Below are 12,276 nucleotides of genomic sequence, written 5' to 3'. Positions count from 1 at the left end.
AGTCCATTTTCTGTAGGCTGTTTTTGAACCCAGTCAAGGACTGGTACTTTTGCTAGTATATATATATATATATATATATATATATATATATATATATATATATAATCACGTAAAGCTACTTTAGTTTAAAAAAAAAATTATTTTAATATACAAACATTATATCCGAGTTGATTGCTTTTTACTGTTATTATATTTTCTTTATTTGTATTATAGGAAGAAAATTTCTACCTCTGGTCTGGTCATTAGCATCTTCTATTAATTAGAGACCTCATACCATTTTGAAGAATTGCAAATTGTGGAACTCTCTTCCTGTTCTTTGTTTTCCCTCTACCTTTTTAAGATTATGATCAATAGGCATCTGTCTTTACAATAATAATCTTTTGTTCTTGTTAGCTCCTTACATCAAATGGTTTCATGCCTTGTCTGGAGCGATTTCCATTCAAAAAAAATCATTATCTCATGAGTTTGACCATGGCAATTCAGCTATACAACTTTATAAAAAAAAAAAAAAATTTTAATGTAGAACAGACTCATGCACAGTCAAAAGTTCAGTTTCTAAAAAAAAAAAATAGTCATCCTAAAATAGATGGCTTTGTTCATAATATTTTTTCATTTGAATAAATTAAAAAGATGTGTCATATAAGAGAAAATGATATTTTAGAACATTATCCTAGAATGGAAGGATTTATCATTATTTGAATGTATTTATGAAATGTAAATTTCAATCTTTCATATAAAGTCCAAAGGATTTAAAAAAAAAACTATTGTCATACATAAAAAAACTATTGTCATACATAAAAAAACTATTGTCATACATAAAAAAATATTGTCATACATAAAAAAATATTGTCATACATAAAAAATATTGTCATACATAAAAAAAAATATTGTCATACATAAAAAAAAGTAGATATAGTTTAAAAAGAAAAGTAATTCAAAAATGAATTTAAAAAATAATGCACTTGAGTAACGTTAAGTAGAATCATGTTTATTTATTTCTTTTATACTAAGCACTTATCAAGGCCCGAAGGCCATTCGAGTATGGAGATCAATAAGTTTCAAGTGGGCGGTGGGATGGCATCGTGATGGCTTGGCAGAATCTGGTTATTTAAGAAGACAGCTGCACAAAACTTTGTAAGTTATTAAATTATATAAACATCAGAAAAATGCAGATTAATCAAACGTGTTAGTAGTTTCATCAGGGGTTCAACAATGACTGGAAATTATTAAATGAAACGCTAATATACTAAACAAATCAATAAAAAAGTAAAATGAAACAAGAAATAAAAAGTAAAATTTAAAAAAATGAAAGAAATACAAAAGATGACCAGCAGTAAAACCTGTGATCTTTTTTCTTCACCCTAATAGATTTGTCAGACATACACATGCTTCCCCCACCCACCCCATGTATATATTGCAGTATACACACACACACACACACACATAGTTTTTAAAATATTTTTTTTTTATTACTTTTTCACCCCAAACAAGGCGCATTGCTACTTTGGTGTAGGGGGCTACTATCAGGGGCAGCAACTACTGGGGCGCTATGTTGGGATTTGGGCAGCAAGATGTCGGTTCACGTTGCACTTGAACTTTTGCATGTCAGTACAGTTAGGGAAGCAGGAACTTGGAATGGAATTCCAGAGTCTAGCGGTTCTGGGGAAGAAACTACTGGAGTAGAAAGATCTTTTACATCTAGGGATCTCTACTGTGTGGGGGTGGGATTTAGCTGCCTGTCGGGTTTGTCGAGGGTGTCTATGTCGTGGGGGCACAAGTGTCTGCAGTTCGTCAGAGCATTCACCATTAAAGTACTTGTAGAACAGGCAGAGGGATGCAACGTTTCATCAATGGGACAGAGGCTGAAGCTTAGATGCCAGTTCAGGGCCTATCAGATTGGCGACTCTTTTTTGAACCTTGTCTAGGAGCGAGAGACTAGTAGCAGATGCACCAGCCCAAATGTGACAACAATACTCCATGCATGGGCGAATGGTGGCCTTATAGAGGTACAGGATGCTTTCAGGTGTCAGTAGTTTTCTAGCACGGTAGAGAGAGCCTACCTTTTTCGCAGCGGCCCTGGCAATGTTTTCAATATAATTGTTCCAACTCGTGTTTCCTGTGAACGTTAGCCCAAGCAGTTTGAAAGATGTACTCTCGGACAGGGAGTCACTGGCCATTGCTATTGGTGGCAGAGAAGGTTTCTTGTAATTATTGAAGGAAACCAGTTTAGTCTTGGCAGCATTGAAAGTGACCATCCATTTATGTCCCCATTCCACTACAGATTGGAGGTCATCCTCTAGTGTTTTTGCCATTTCTTTAGATATGTGTTCATTTGTTTTCCTGTCATGCCTGTTATAGAGTGTAGTGTCATCAGCATATATACCCATCTCAGAGGCAGTTTTGTCGGGGAGGTCATTAATAAATATTAGGAACAATAGAGGTCCAAGGATAGATCCCTGAGGCACTCCCGCATTTATATCCCACTGTTTAGACGTACGACCGTCAAGGACAACCTGGATTTTTCTCTTATCTAAGAAGGACCTAATTATGTTAAGTATTCTACCAGTGATACCGTATGATGTAATTTTCCTGAGGAGACCCTTGTGCCATACCCTGTCAAAAGCCTTAGATATATCTAGAGCTACCGCTCTGCCCTCCCCCGCTTTGTCCAGTGAATGGTATATACGTTCAGAGATTACAGTGAGAATGTCAGCTGTGGAGCGGGCATGTCTAAATCCATATTGTTTGTCAGTCAGAAGTTTAGCATCTGTAAGGTTCCGGAATAGAGCCTGGTTAATTATGATCTCAGATATTTTGGCGAAAAGTGGGAGGAGGCTAATGGGGCGATAATTTGATGGGTCAGTTCTTTCGTCAGAATTCTTGAATATTGGTACTACAGAAGCAGTTTTCCAACAGCCCGGAAAGCATGACTCATTAAGGCATTTGTTGTAGAGTTTGGAGAGAACTGGAGCTACTTCGACTGAGGACTTTTTTAATAGCACAGCTGGGATGAGATCAGGTCCACATGCTTTTGAAGTGTCAAGGTTTTTTATGGTAGCGTGTACCTGAGCAGGGGTGATTTTTAGATTGTCTAGCGTGGCGTCTGTCTGCAAAGGAAAGTCAGGCAGGGGGTGGTTGGTAGGGTCCAGTGTGAAGTTCGAGGCAAACCGGCTGGCAAGCATATTAGCCTTGTCGGTTGCTGAGCAAACAACCTCGTGATTGTTGGTTAGCGGGGGAATTGTTGATTGCCCATTGTTTACTACACTGTTGTAGATTTTCCAGAAGTCACGATTTCCTAATTTTTGTGTTTCCATGCGTTTTTTAGTGGTTTCAGTAAATTCTCTCTTAGCTGTCGCTATTTCTTTCTTAACGTTACTTCTAGCTTCTATATACTTCTGTTTGTTTGAACTGGACTTATGTCGGTTAAATCTGTGGTATGCATGTTGCCTTTGAGCAATGGCAGTTGCGCAAGTCGACGTAAACCATTGGGGAGAGTGGGGCTTGCTATAAAATTTCCGCATGGGAACATGTGCTTCCATTGCTGTTTTGAACCATTCAGTGGTCTCATTTGCGCACTGTTCAACAGGAAGAGAAAAAATATTTCCCCATGGGGCATCTCTGATAAGATCTCTGATGGCTTCCCAGTCAGCCTTTTTATAATATCTCGTTGTTTTGAGCACTGGCTCTTCAGTTTTGGGTCTAGAATTTAGGGCGATTTCTACTATTATCACTGCATGGTCAGCGTTCCCGAGTGGGCTGTCAGCATTTGTTGTACAATCCTCGGGAACTGTAGTCAGAAACAAATCTAGAAGTGATGCTTGTTGTTCTTGCTGGTCAGGGAAACGGGTTGGAAACGTAACCATTTGTGATAGGGAGTGAGATATAGCAAAACTATGTGTTGTGCTGCCCGCTGTATCAGTGTGAGAAGAGAATCCAAGCCAGTTTATGTGGTGAGCATTAAAGTCACCAAATACATGTATCTGTGCGCTAGTAAGGAGATCCAGATTTTAATAGGAAACCCTACTTCCTTTTTACACCAAGCTCCATAATACTATATAACCCATTTTCTCAACACTATATGACCCATTTTCTCAACACTATATGACCTATTTTCTCTACACTATGTGACCCATTTTCTCTACACTATGTGACCCATTTTATTAATTTGTAGATTTTTATAATTTGCAATTAGAGGTTGTGGTCTAAAGATGTTCTCAGCATTGATTGGATGAAGGGGAGTATAAAAAAAAGTGACAGTTATCAATGAATGAAACTAAAATAAAAATATAAATGCTCATGACGGGGGGGGAAAGAAGGAGCACAGAGTAGGTACTCTTAGGAATTATTATCATTATTCGATAAAAAAGGATGAAAGTACACCTTTTATTAAAAGAAAACAAAAAAAAACAACAAAAAAAAGAAAAAGATATCTGCTAGAAGTGATTCAGAGAGTTCTTCATTTTATAGTGAAATTCTATTTTTTTCAACCCGCTTTAGGTTAATGCTGCTGGCTATCTAAAGGTACTGGCTTAACTTAAAATGCACTAAACATTGATATTACTGATTTTTTTCTCTTTTCTCTTTGAAAAACTCAATCATGTTCTGCAAACTAAAAAAAAAAAAGATATAATTTTCCACCGAATCAAACATTAATAAATATTTGAATATATAAAGAATATGAAGCATAATTTATTTTTTTACCAAAATTATTGGATTCTGCATAAAATAACCTGAAAATGGTTGATATGCCTTAAAGCAAAACATGGAATCTTATCGAGTTCAGTGAGGATGAACTGTTGCCTGTGATCTCTTCTGCTGAATGGCCCAGTGCTTTTGGCCTGCTTTATTTCTGTGGAGTTGTAAAACCATTTAATTCTGATAGTTTGTGCAGTTGTGAAAACAGCCTTCTCCTTCCTCTTGGGACATTCAAGATTCTCTCTTTCCTCTTCAAAGTGTGTGAGAACGGGCAGAAGAGAAAAGTTATCTCTCTCTCTCTCTCTTTTTTTTTTTTTGCTGATAACTCTTCAACAACTCTTATGATATCGTGTAGTTTTCTTCCAACTCAACTCTGTACACTTTTAGTGAAATGCGGTTTCCCCCCTGTGCGTTTCTATTCTTGGATTTTTTTTTTTTTATATAAATATTTTGTATAGCATTGAAACTGAATGAACCATTTTTTTATGGGATTTCTTTATATATGAAACATTTAATTTTATATACGAGCATTTGACGTATGTTATAGTAAACTTTTTGAAAAACATTTTTTGACATCCTTTTTGATATAAAACTACTGAATGCTTTTTATATATTAAACAAGTCACCACTTATAAAGGCCCGAAGGCCATTTGAAGATTGTTCCAGGATATTCTGCCAGTTAATAAGAAAAATGCTTTACCAAATGGAACGAGTTTTAATCACTTTTATTTCTTTTTACAAATCTTATGTTTAGAATCCTTATTCCAATCCTTTACATAATTTTGATTTACGAAAAAAAAAATTTTTTTTTTTTCATTTGGGGTTCAAGCTTAAAAAGTTTTCACTTAATTAGCGGCTAATTATTATAGATCAAATTTCATATGAATCTGAAATGTTTAAATTTTCAAATGGAAGTTTCTGCTCATGTACCTGCTAACAACTCTTTAAAATATTCAAAGGAAACTGAAATTATGGAAATACTTATGGATGTTGAATGCCTATTTTAAAATTTCACATTCAATCTTAGGCAATACTAATTTAGAAAATGTCTCAAATTTAAGACTAGTCTGGTACGTTTGTCGTTCGCCTGAAGCATGTGATATACTCTGTTCCGTTCTGTTCAAGTCACAAGTACCAACTTCAGAGAATTTAGTGATTGAGAAGTTTAACTTCATCATAGTATACACTTTCAATTCTGACCAATACTGGGAGCTCCTGTTTACATATTCTTTGAAGATAATAAAGATATCTACAATATAAAATTTGACCAAACCTAGCACATCAGGATTTGCTGAACACATTACGTTTATCTGGGTTATCTTTAGAACACACCATTTTGCTGAGCACTTATTTTATCAGAAAAACCACTGTAGAAGCCTTGAATCGCAGGAAGGTTGACTGGCCAAAGAAAACTTGGAAGCAAGTTTTAAGACAAGACCATACACAGTGGAATATGCAAACAGTTGACCTGCTAAATTGGAATCTGATAAAAAAAAAATCAGGGGAGTTTATGCTTCTTCAAGGATTTTCTTTTAAAGAAAAAAGAAAATGGGACAATCTGTATAGATAAGATATCTTTCCTACTGTAATAATTAATGTTTCCTTAGTTTTTCTTGCAAAAAGCAATAAACAAATGACTGAATACTTTGATATTTGCAAAAATATAACGATTTGGAGAGCAGTCGAAAATTAGAATTTAAAATTCTAATTTTCGACCCTTAATTCAAATGTTTATTTAAAAAAGAAAAAAAAATCTGTAGTCCCCCCCCCACAAAAAAAAAGCAGTGTAGTCTACTCAGTTCTATCCAAGTCACAAGGACACACCTCAGATATTTGAATTAGCATTTAAAAAAATTTTCTTAAGCATAAATAAAAAAACCCCAACTAAGCTGTATTTGTGAAAATAGGTAGATGTCTGCATTCAAAATTCAATGTTTTTGATTCTACCTTCATAGAAGGAAAGAGCAGACCAAATTTGAATAGCAAAATATTTATTAAAAAAAAAAAAAAATGGTTTTATGACATAGAACTAAAAAAAAAAAAAATTTCCTAATAGTATTTGGGTTTTAGGAAAAGTGAACTTTGGATTTACTTTTGACAGCTTTTATTACTCTCTTCTTATTTTGTCATCCATTCCATGAACAATGTTTCTGACAAAGGGGAAAGAGTTGCCGTTTTTAAACCAGAATCCATCCATCTAACATTGGAGAGTAGAAAGTGTTTACTTATGACAAATTCGTAACTCTCACTTCTCTTATTTTGCCCTTTAGTCTTCAAATTTCATGAACAATGTTTCTGACAAAGGGGGAAGAGTTGTTGTTTTTTTTTGGGGGGGGGAGTGGCTTATAACATCCAACACTTACTGCTGGCTGGTTTTTGATCTTGAAGTGCTTTTTTGTATGCCCCTTGCATCAAGTGGCTTCGTGCTTTTTCAGGAGTAATTTCCATTTAAAAAAAAAAAAAATGAAAAATAATCAAAATAGTTTGAAGAATTGAACTCCGCATAACTGATTCCATAATCTTAGACTGTATCCATTACGCTAATTATACATTTTTTTTTAATACGACTTTTGCCAAAGAAGCTTCTACAGAAATAAGAGATTATAAAAAGAAAAAAAACAAACAAGAAAGCATCTTGAAATTTCATCTCTTCTTTCAAAGATGAAGGTAGAATTTCAGCATCTGTACATTTATTATCTCTTTTTGGCACGGCGGATTATTTTAAGAAACTTGAATACCACTGGTCACGCAGCAAGCTTCTCTGAAAGTTGCAATTTTTTGCTGCTGCTGCTTGTGACTGTGCCACTCCCAGTCTAGAATCTGAGTCGACCTGATTTGTACCGAGAAGACCGATCTCTGCCAAGAGATTCTCTTCAAAGAACTCTTCCCACCTGATGATTCAGTTTCTGCTTCTCTCATGAAATCTGAGGCGTGGCATTTCGTTCCTCTTCAGCACTTTGTAGCAATTGGCAATGCCTCACCGCAAAACTCTTGGAGGTCAAATCAAATCATACCTACTCGTACCAAAAAAATACTTTTTAGTTTTATTATTTCATTAGTTTAGAATTTCAAATCAATGTTAAATACTACTTGACAGTCGTATGCCTTTTAAAGTTTAGATAGAATTTGTTCGGTGCAAGTGGGTTAATAGGTATGATTGACAGGATTTGGCTTTAGAGTCGGCTTATGTCCCATTTAGATAAGTGATTGTATTATTCGGACAGTTGTTCTTATCGTCGATGTTATTTTCACAATGTTTTGGCTGATGTAACCTCTGATCATCTTCAGGTGTATCTTGTTAAATCTATAAAATCTATACGGAAGAATCCATCGTGCAACATATAAGTGTTAAGTAATAATTAGTATTTTAGTGAGTCTTCTAGAGGTTGTAGGTTCAATCCTCAGTATGGGTGATAAAAGAATACAATTGTAAATTATTTAAGACTTCTACTTGGCTGACGAAAAAAAAGCAAGCTACCTCCGTGGATTAAATAAAGGATTTTGGTTCAAAATGCTGTACGGATCCCAGAGTTCGACAAGATACACCTAGAGAAGGTCGGGGGGGGGGGTTACATCGGCTGAAACGTTGTGAGAATAACATTCAAGATGACAACAATGCTTCATCATTTAATCGAATTTATTACGCCTCATCTAAAAAAAATTACGAAACAGAGCAAATAATGTTTGCAGGGGAACCAAGATGAGAAAATTTGTTTGAATAATCCAAATTCTAAATCTTCATTTAAAAAAAAAAGAATTCTGAAACTTCGATAACTGATCGGTGTATGAACCAATAAGTTGTTCTATTCGGAATTTTATTTATTTATTTATTTTTTTAGAACAAATTATCTGTGTGTCATGATGGAATGGGAACAACCTTTCAGATGAAATGATGAAATAGGCTCGGCCACATCTGAATATGTTAAAAAAAAATTAAAAAATAAAATCAGAGAATGAATGCATGAAGACATTTTGGGGGCTGAAAAAAAAAACATTTGGTGCTTGTGTAGATGAGTGATGTTTTAAACGAATTCATTTCAGGTGAAAATATTATTACGTACTTACATGTTATGTCGAAATTAGTATAAATTCCAAAAATCATGAAAAATGATTCAGAAGATGTGCTAGATGTATTTTATCAAAAAAAAGCATCTACAATTACATTCTGACATTTTGTTTTAAAATGACGTCACCTTAATTTAAATCAAGGGAGATAAATCAGGTTGTCATACTAAATTGGTCGCACAATTATTCCGCATTAAAGCATACGATAAAACTCGATAATTCGATAAATTCTATTTTTACTTAGAATTATTTTTCTGCCGAATCATTTTTTTTTATAATTTTTTGAAATTTAAGCTAATTTCGACATGATGTACAAATGCATAATGTTTTTACCTGAAATGTGTTGGTTTAAAACATTAATCTACACAAGCACCCATTATTTTACTTATTCATTTTGGGGTTGTCTATAAATTCTTAAATGTAAAAAAAAATGGAAAGTCAGCAGCACATTTTTGTAGATGCATCTGATGGGGCGAGGTTAAAGAAATTCAGTTTCCATTTCTAAGGAGCGTGCTTAAATAAATCTCTTTAATATTAGTTTGTAGCTTGCCTTGCAGTGAAATTGCTCATTCTGCTTATGATTCAAGTTGTGGTAATGTGCACACCCGTGCAAGGTGTCGACTGTCCAAAGAAATTATTGATAAAAAATATAAAAACATACATATCTATTATTCTTTGAATTTTAATTTATTTACTTTTAATAAATAAATTTAAGCAGATATGAATGATTACAAATTTAAAAAATGCAGCTATGATTTTGTTCTTTGATTTTGCTTCAGGGATTATTCAGTAAATATGTGTCTTCACATATATTTATATAAATAAAGTTGGGGTGCAAGAATTTTACATTGAGTATTTAGCTCGGTAAAGTTACCTCCTGTGAACAAAGTTTTTTGGTCCCCCGACAAAGGAGGGAGTGAACCTAGTAATTCACTCCCATTCGTCTGTTCACACTTTTCTCAATAACGACGCCTTGGATTCTTTTTGAAATTTTGCACAAACATTAGTGATGGTGAAAGTAAAGTTTTGCCAGAATGGATTTTCCAGGGTAACTTTGGTTACCCCTCTAGGGAGCATTATAGGGGTAAAATTGCCCCCAAAGCGTTCATCCATTCATTTGATTGCACTTTTCTCAATAATCACAGCTTAGAATTTAAAAAAACTTTTGCACAAACATTAGTCATGGTGAAAGTAAATTTTTCCCTCATGGAGGGGACCTTGCATGCTCATTTTTTTTTTTTTTTTTTTTTTTTTCTGGCCCAAATTATTCTCTTTAGTCTTATTTTAACTTTTGTAGAGAATTTATATCATATTTCTCTTAATCTGTTTGTCTGTTCTGCATTTTTTCTGAAACTACTGGGCCGACCTGATTGAAATTTTGTATGGACCTTTGCTGTGATAAGGCGCAGTAACCTAAGTAGTATGGTATCCATTTGATGCATATTAGAGATTAATAGGGATTAGTCATCACAATACCTTTTTCTTTGGAACTACTAGGCCAATTTGGTTGAAATTTTGTATGGACTTTTGTAATGATGAGGTGCAGCGAACTAAATATTATGGTATCCTTTAGATGTGTAGTTAGAGATTAGTAGAATTAGTACTTAATGCAAAAATGAACACAAATTAACCATATTCAACCATCAGCATGAAACACTTATTCCAAGTCAATGGGTTATAACTTTTGCTCCTTTTTAATGAGCAAAAATTTTAGTTAAATTATATACATTGATAACAGATTTAGCTTAGTTTAAAGTGATGTAATGAATATGGGTACATCCTAGTTAGTCTTTACTGAAATATACTTGGTTAAACTATAAATACTGACTGGTAGAGCCGCTTGGGAAAGACATCGAAAGCCTCACACTAAGGATATGCCAACTCTAACCACAAAACCATTCAGTAAGGCGATTTACTAGATCATTACTTGAATATGATAGCCAAGACCACTCAGCTACTTGAAATGAATATATCCGTTTACGAGACATATCACAAAGAAAACTTTTTCTCATGCAAAAAGAAAGATTTAAATTGGATAAAAGAATGTGCAAAAATATTTTTATACATTGGGTGGTCAGGTAGAAATAGTTACATCCTGTGAATCAGAATTGTCCACCTTGCACAAATATTTAATCAGATAGCTAGATTATTCCAGTAATCTGTTAATTTTTTTTTTTTTTTTTTTGTAAGTCAGCTCTTTGGTCTGTCACATAGCCAAATCTTTGGTGGTGCCTATATTTTCATAATGTATACAAAGAAGTAGTGAACTAATGAATACTATTAATTATCACAAACCAATTTAGAGTACAAACGCAAGTGTGTGTGTATATATATATATATATATATATATATATATATAATGTGTTGAAAAGGTGTTAACTCTTAGAAGCATCTTGAATAAAGTGGAAAATATAGAACCAGCAAGTTGTTTAAAAAAAACACCCTTTTAAATGCAAATAATTTTTTTTTTTCTAATTTTAGATTCAAAATTTTTACTTCCAAGGTATAGAAAGAGACCAAAGCTTAAGAACTATTTCTCTGACAAGGAATTTTAAATCTGAAATTAATTAGAAGAAAAAGAAAATGAAAATTCTTTTATTTGCATCTAAAAGCGTGTTTTTTAAAACAGTTTGTTCTATAATTTTCAAATATATGTTTTACCCCAAACAAGGCACACATTACCACTTGGACGTCAAGAAGGGCTATTTGGGATCATGTCTAACAGGAGATTGTGGAAAGTTAAGTAGCAAGATGTCTGTTTACATTACATTTAAACTTCTGCATGTCAGTACAGTCAGGAAAACAGGAATCTGGGAGGGAATTTCAAAGTCTAGCAGTTCGAAGGAAGAAACTATTAGAATAGGTTTTCCAGCATCTATAGACCTCAACAACAAAGGGGTGGGATTTTGCTGCTCAAAGGTCATAAGTGCTATGAGTTCATCAGAGTGCATTCTATTAAAGTACTTGCAAAACAGGCACAGGGATGCAGATTAAGACAATGAGATAAGTCACAGCTTGGCCAATAATGGAGGGCTTAATAGATTGGAAACCTTTTTTGGATCCTGTCTAAGAGTGAGAGATTAGTGGTAGATGGACTTTTTAATTTCAACTTGCGATATTTCACTTATTTTAGGGAGCGTATTTTGACAAAATTTTTATGTAGACAAAGTTTGATTTTTTTTTTCTTTATAAATGTACAAATTTTTTTTCTCTTGTGTCATTAATTCTTTCTAACCTGAATTATAATGTATAAACAATTTGTCTTACTAAAAAAATAATCTACACAACAGATTTTGTTTTAATGAAATCATATTCAATCCCCCACATGTTTTATACTCACCTTCACCCCAAACAAGGCATATTGTCACTTGGACATGGTGGGGGTGGTGGTGGGGGGGCTACTAATTGGGACCATGCTTAAGAAAGATTAACAAGATGTTGGTTTGTTACATTTGAACTTCTGCATATCAGTACAGCCAGGGAAGCAGGTAGCAAGGAGATTTCCAAAGTCTAGCT

At 33.9% G+C, this 12,276-nt stretch overlaps 1 protein-coding gene across 1 annotated transcript in view; it reads left to right on the top strand.

Annotated features, from left to right (window-relative positions):
- The window catches only part of LOC145248296 (U6 snRNA-associated Sm-like protein LSm5), a 166,070-nt gene that overhangs the window by 140,681 nt on the left and 13,113 nt on the right, over positions 1–12,276 (top strand). The gene's annotated exons all lie outside the window — the stretch shown is intronic.

This window comes from Euprymna scolopes, chromosome 26, assembly GCF_053919585.1.
Source record: "Euprymna scolopes isolate OS-2025 chromosome 26, ASM5391958v1, whole genome shotgun sequence".
Lineage (NCBI taxonomy): Eukaryota > Metazoa > Mollusca > Cephalopoda > Sepiida > Sepiolidae > Euprymna > Euprymna scolopes.
Note: the sequence above shows the minus strand (reverse complement) of the source record. Positions and strands in the feature narration are given on the sequence as shown.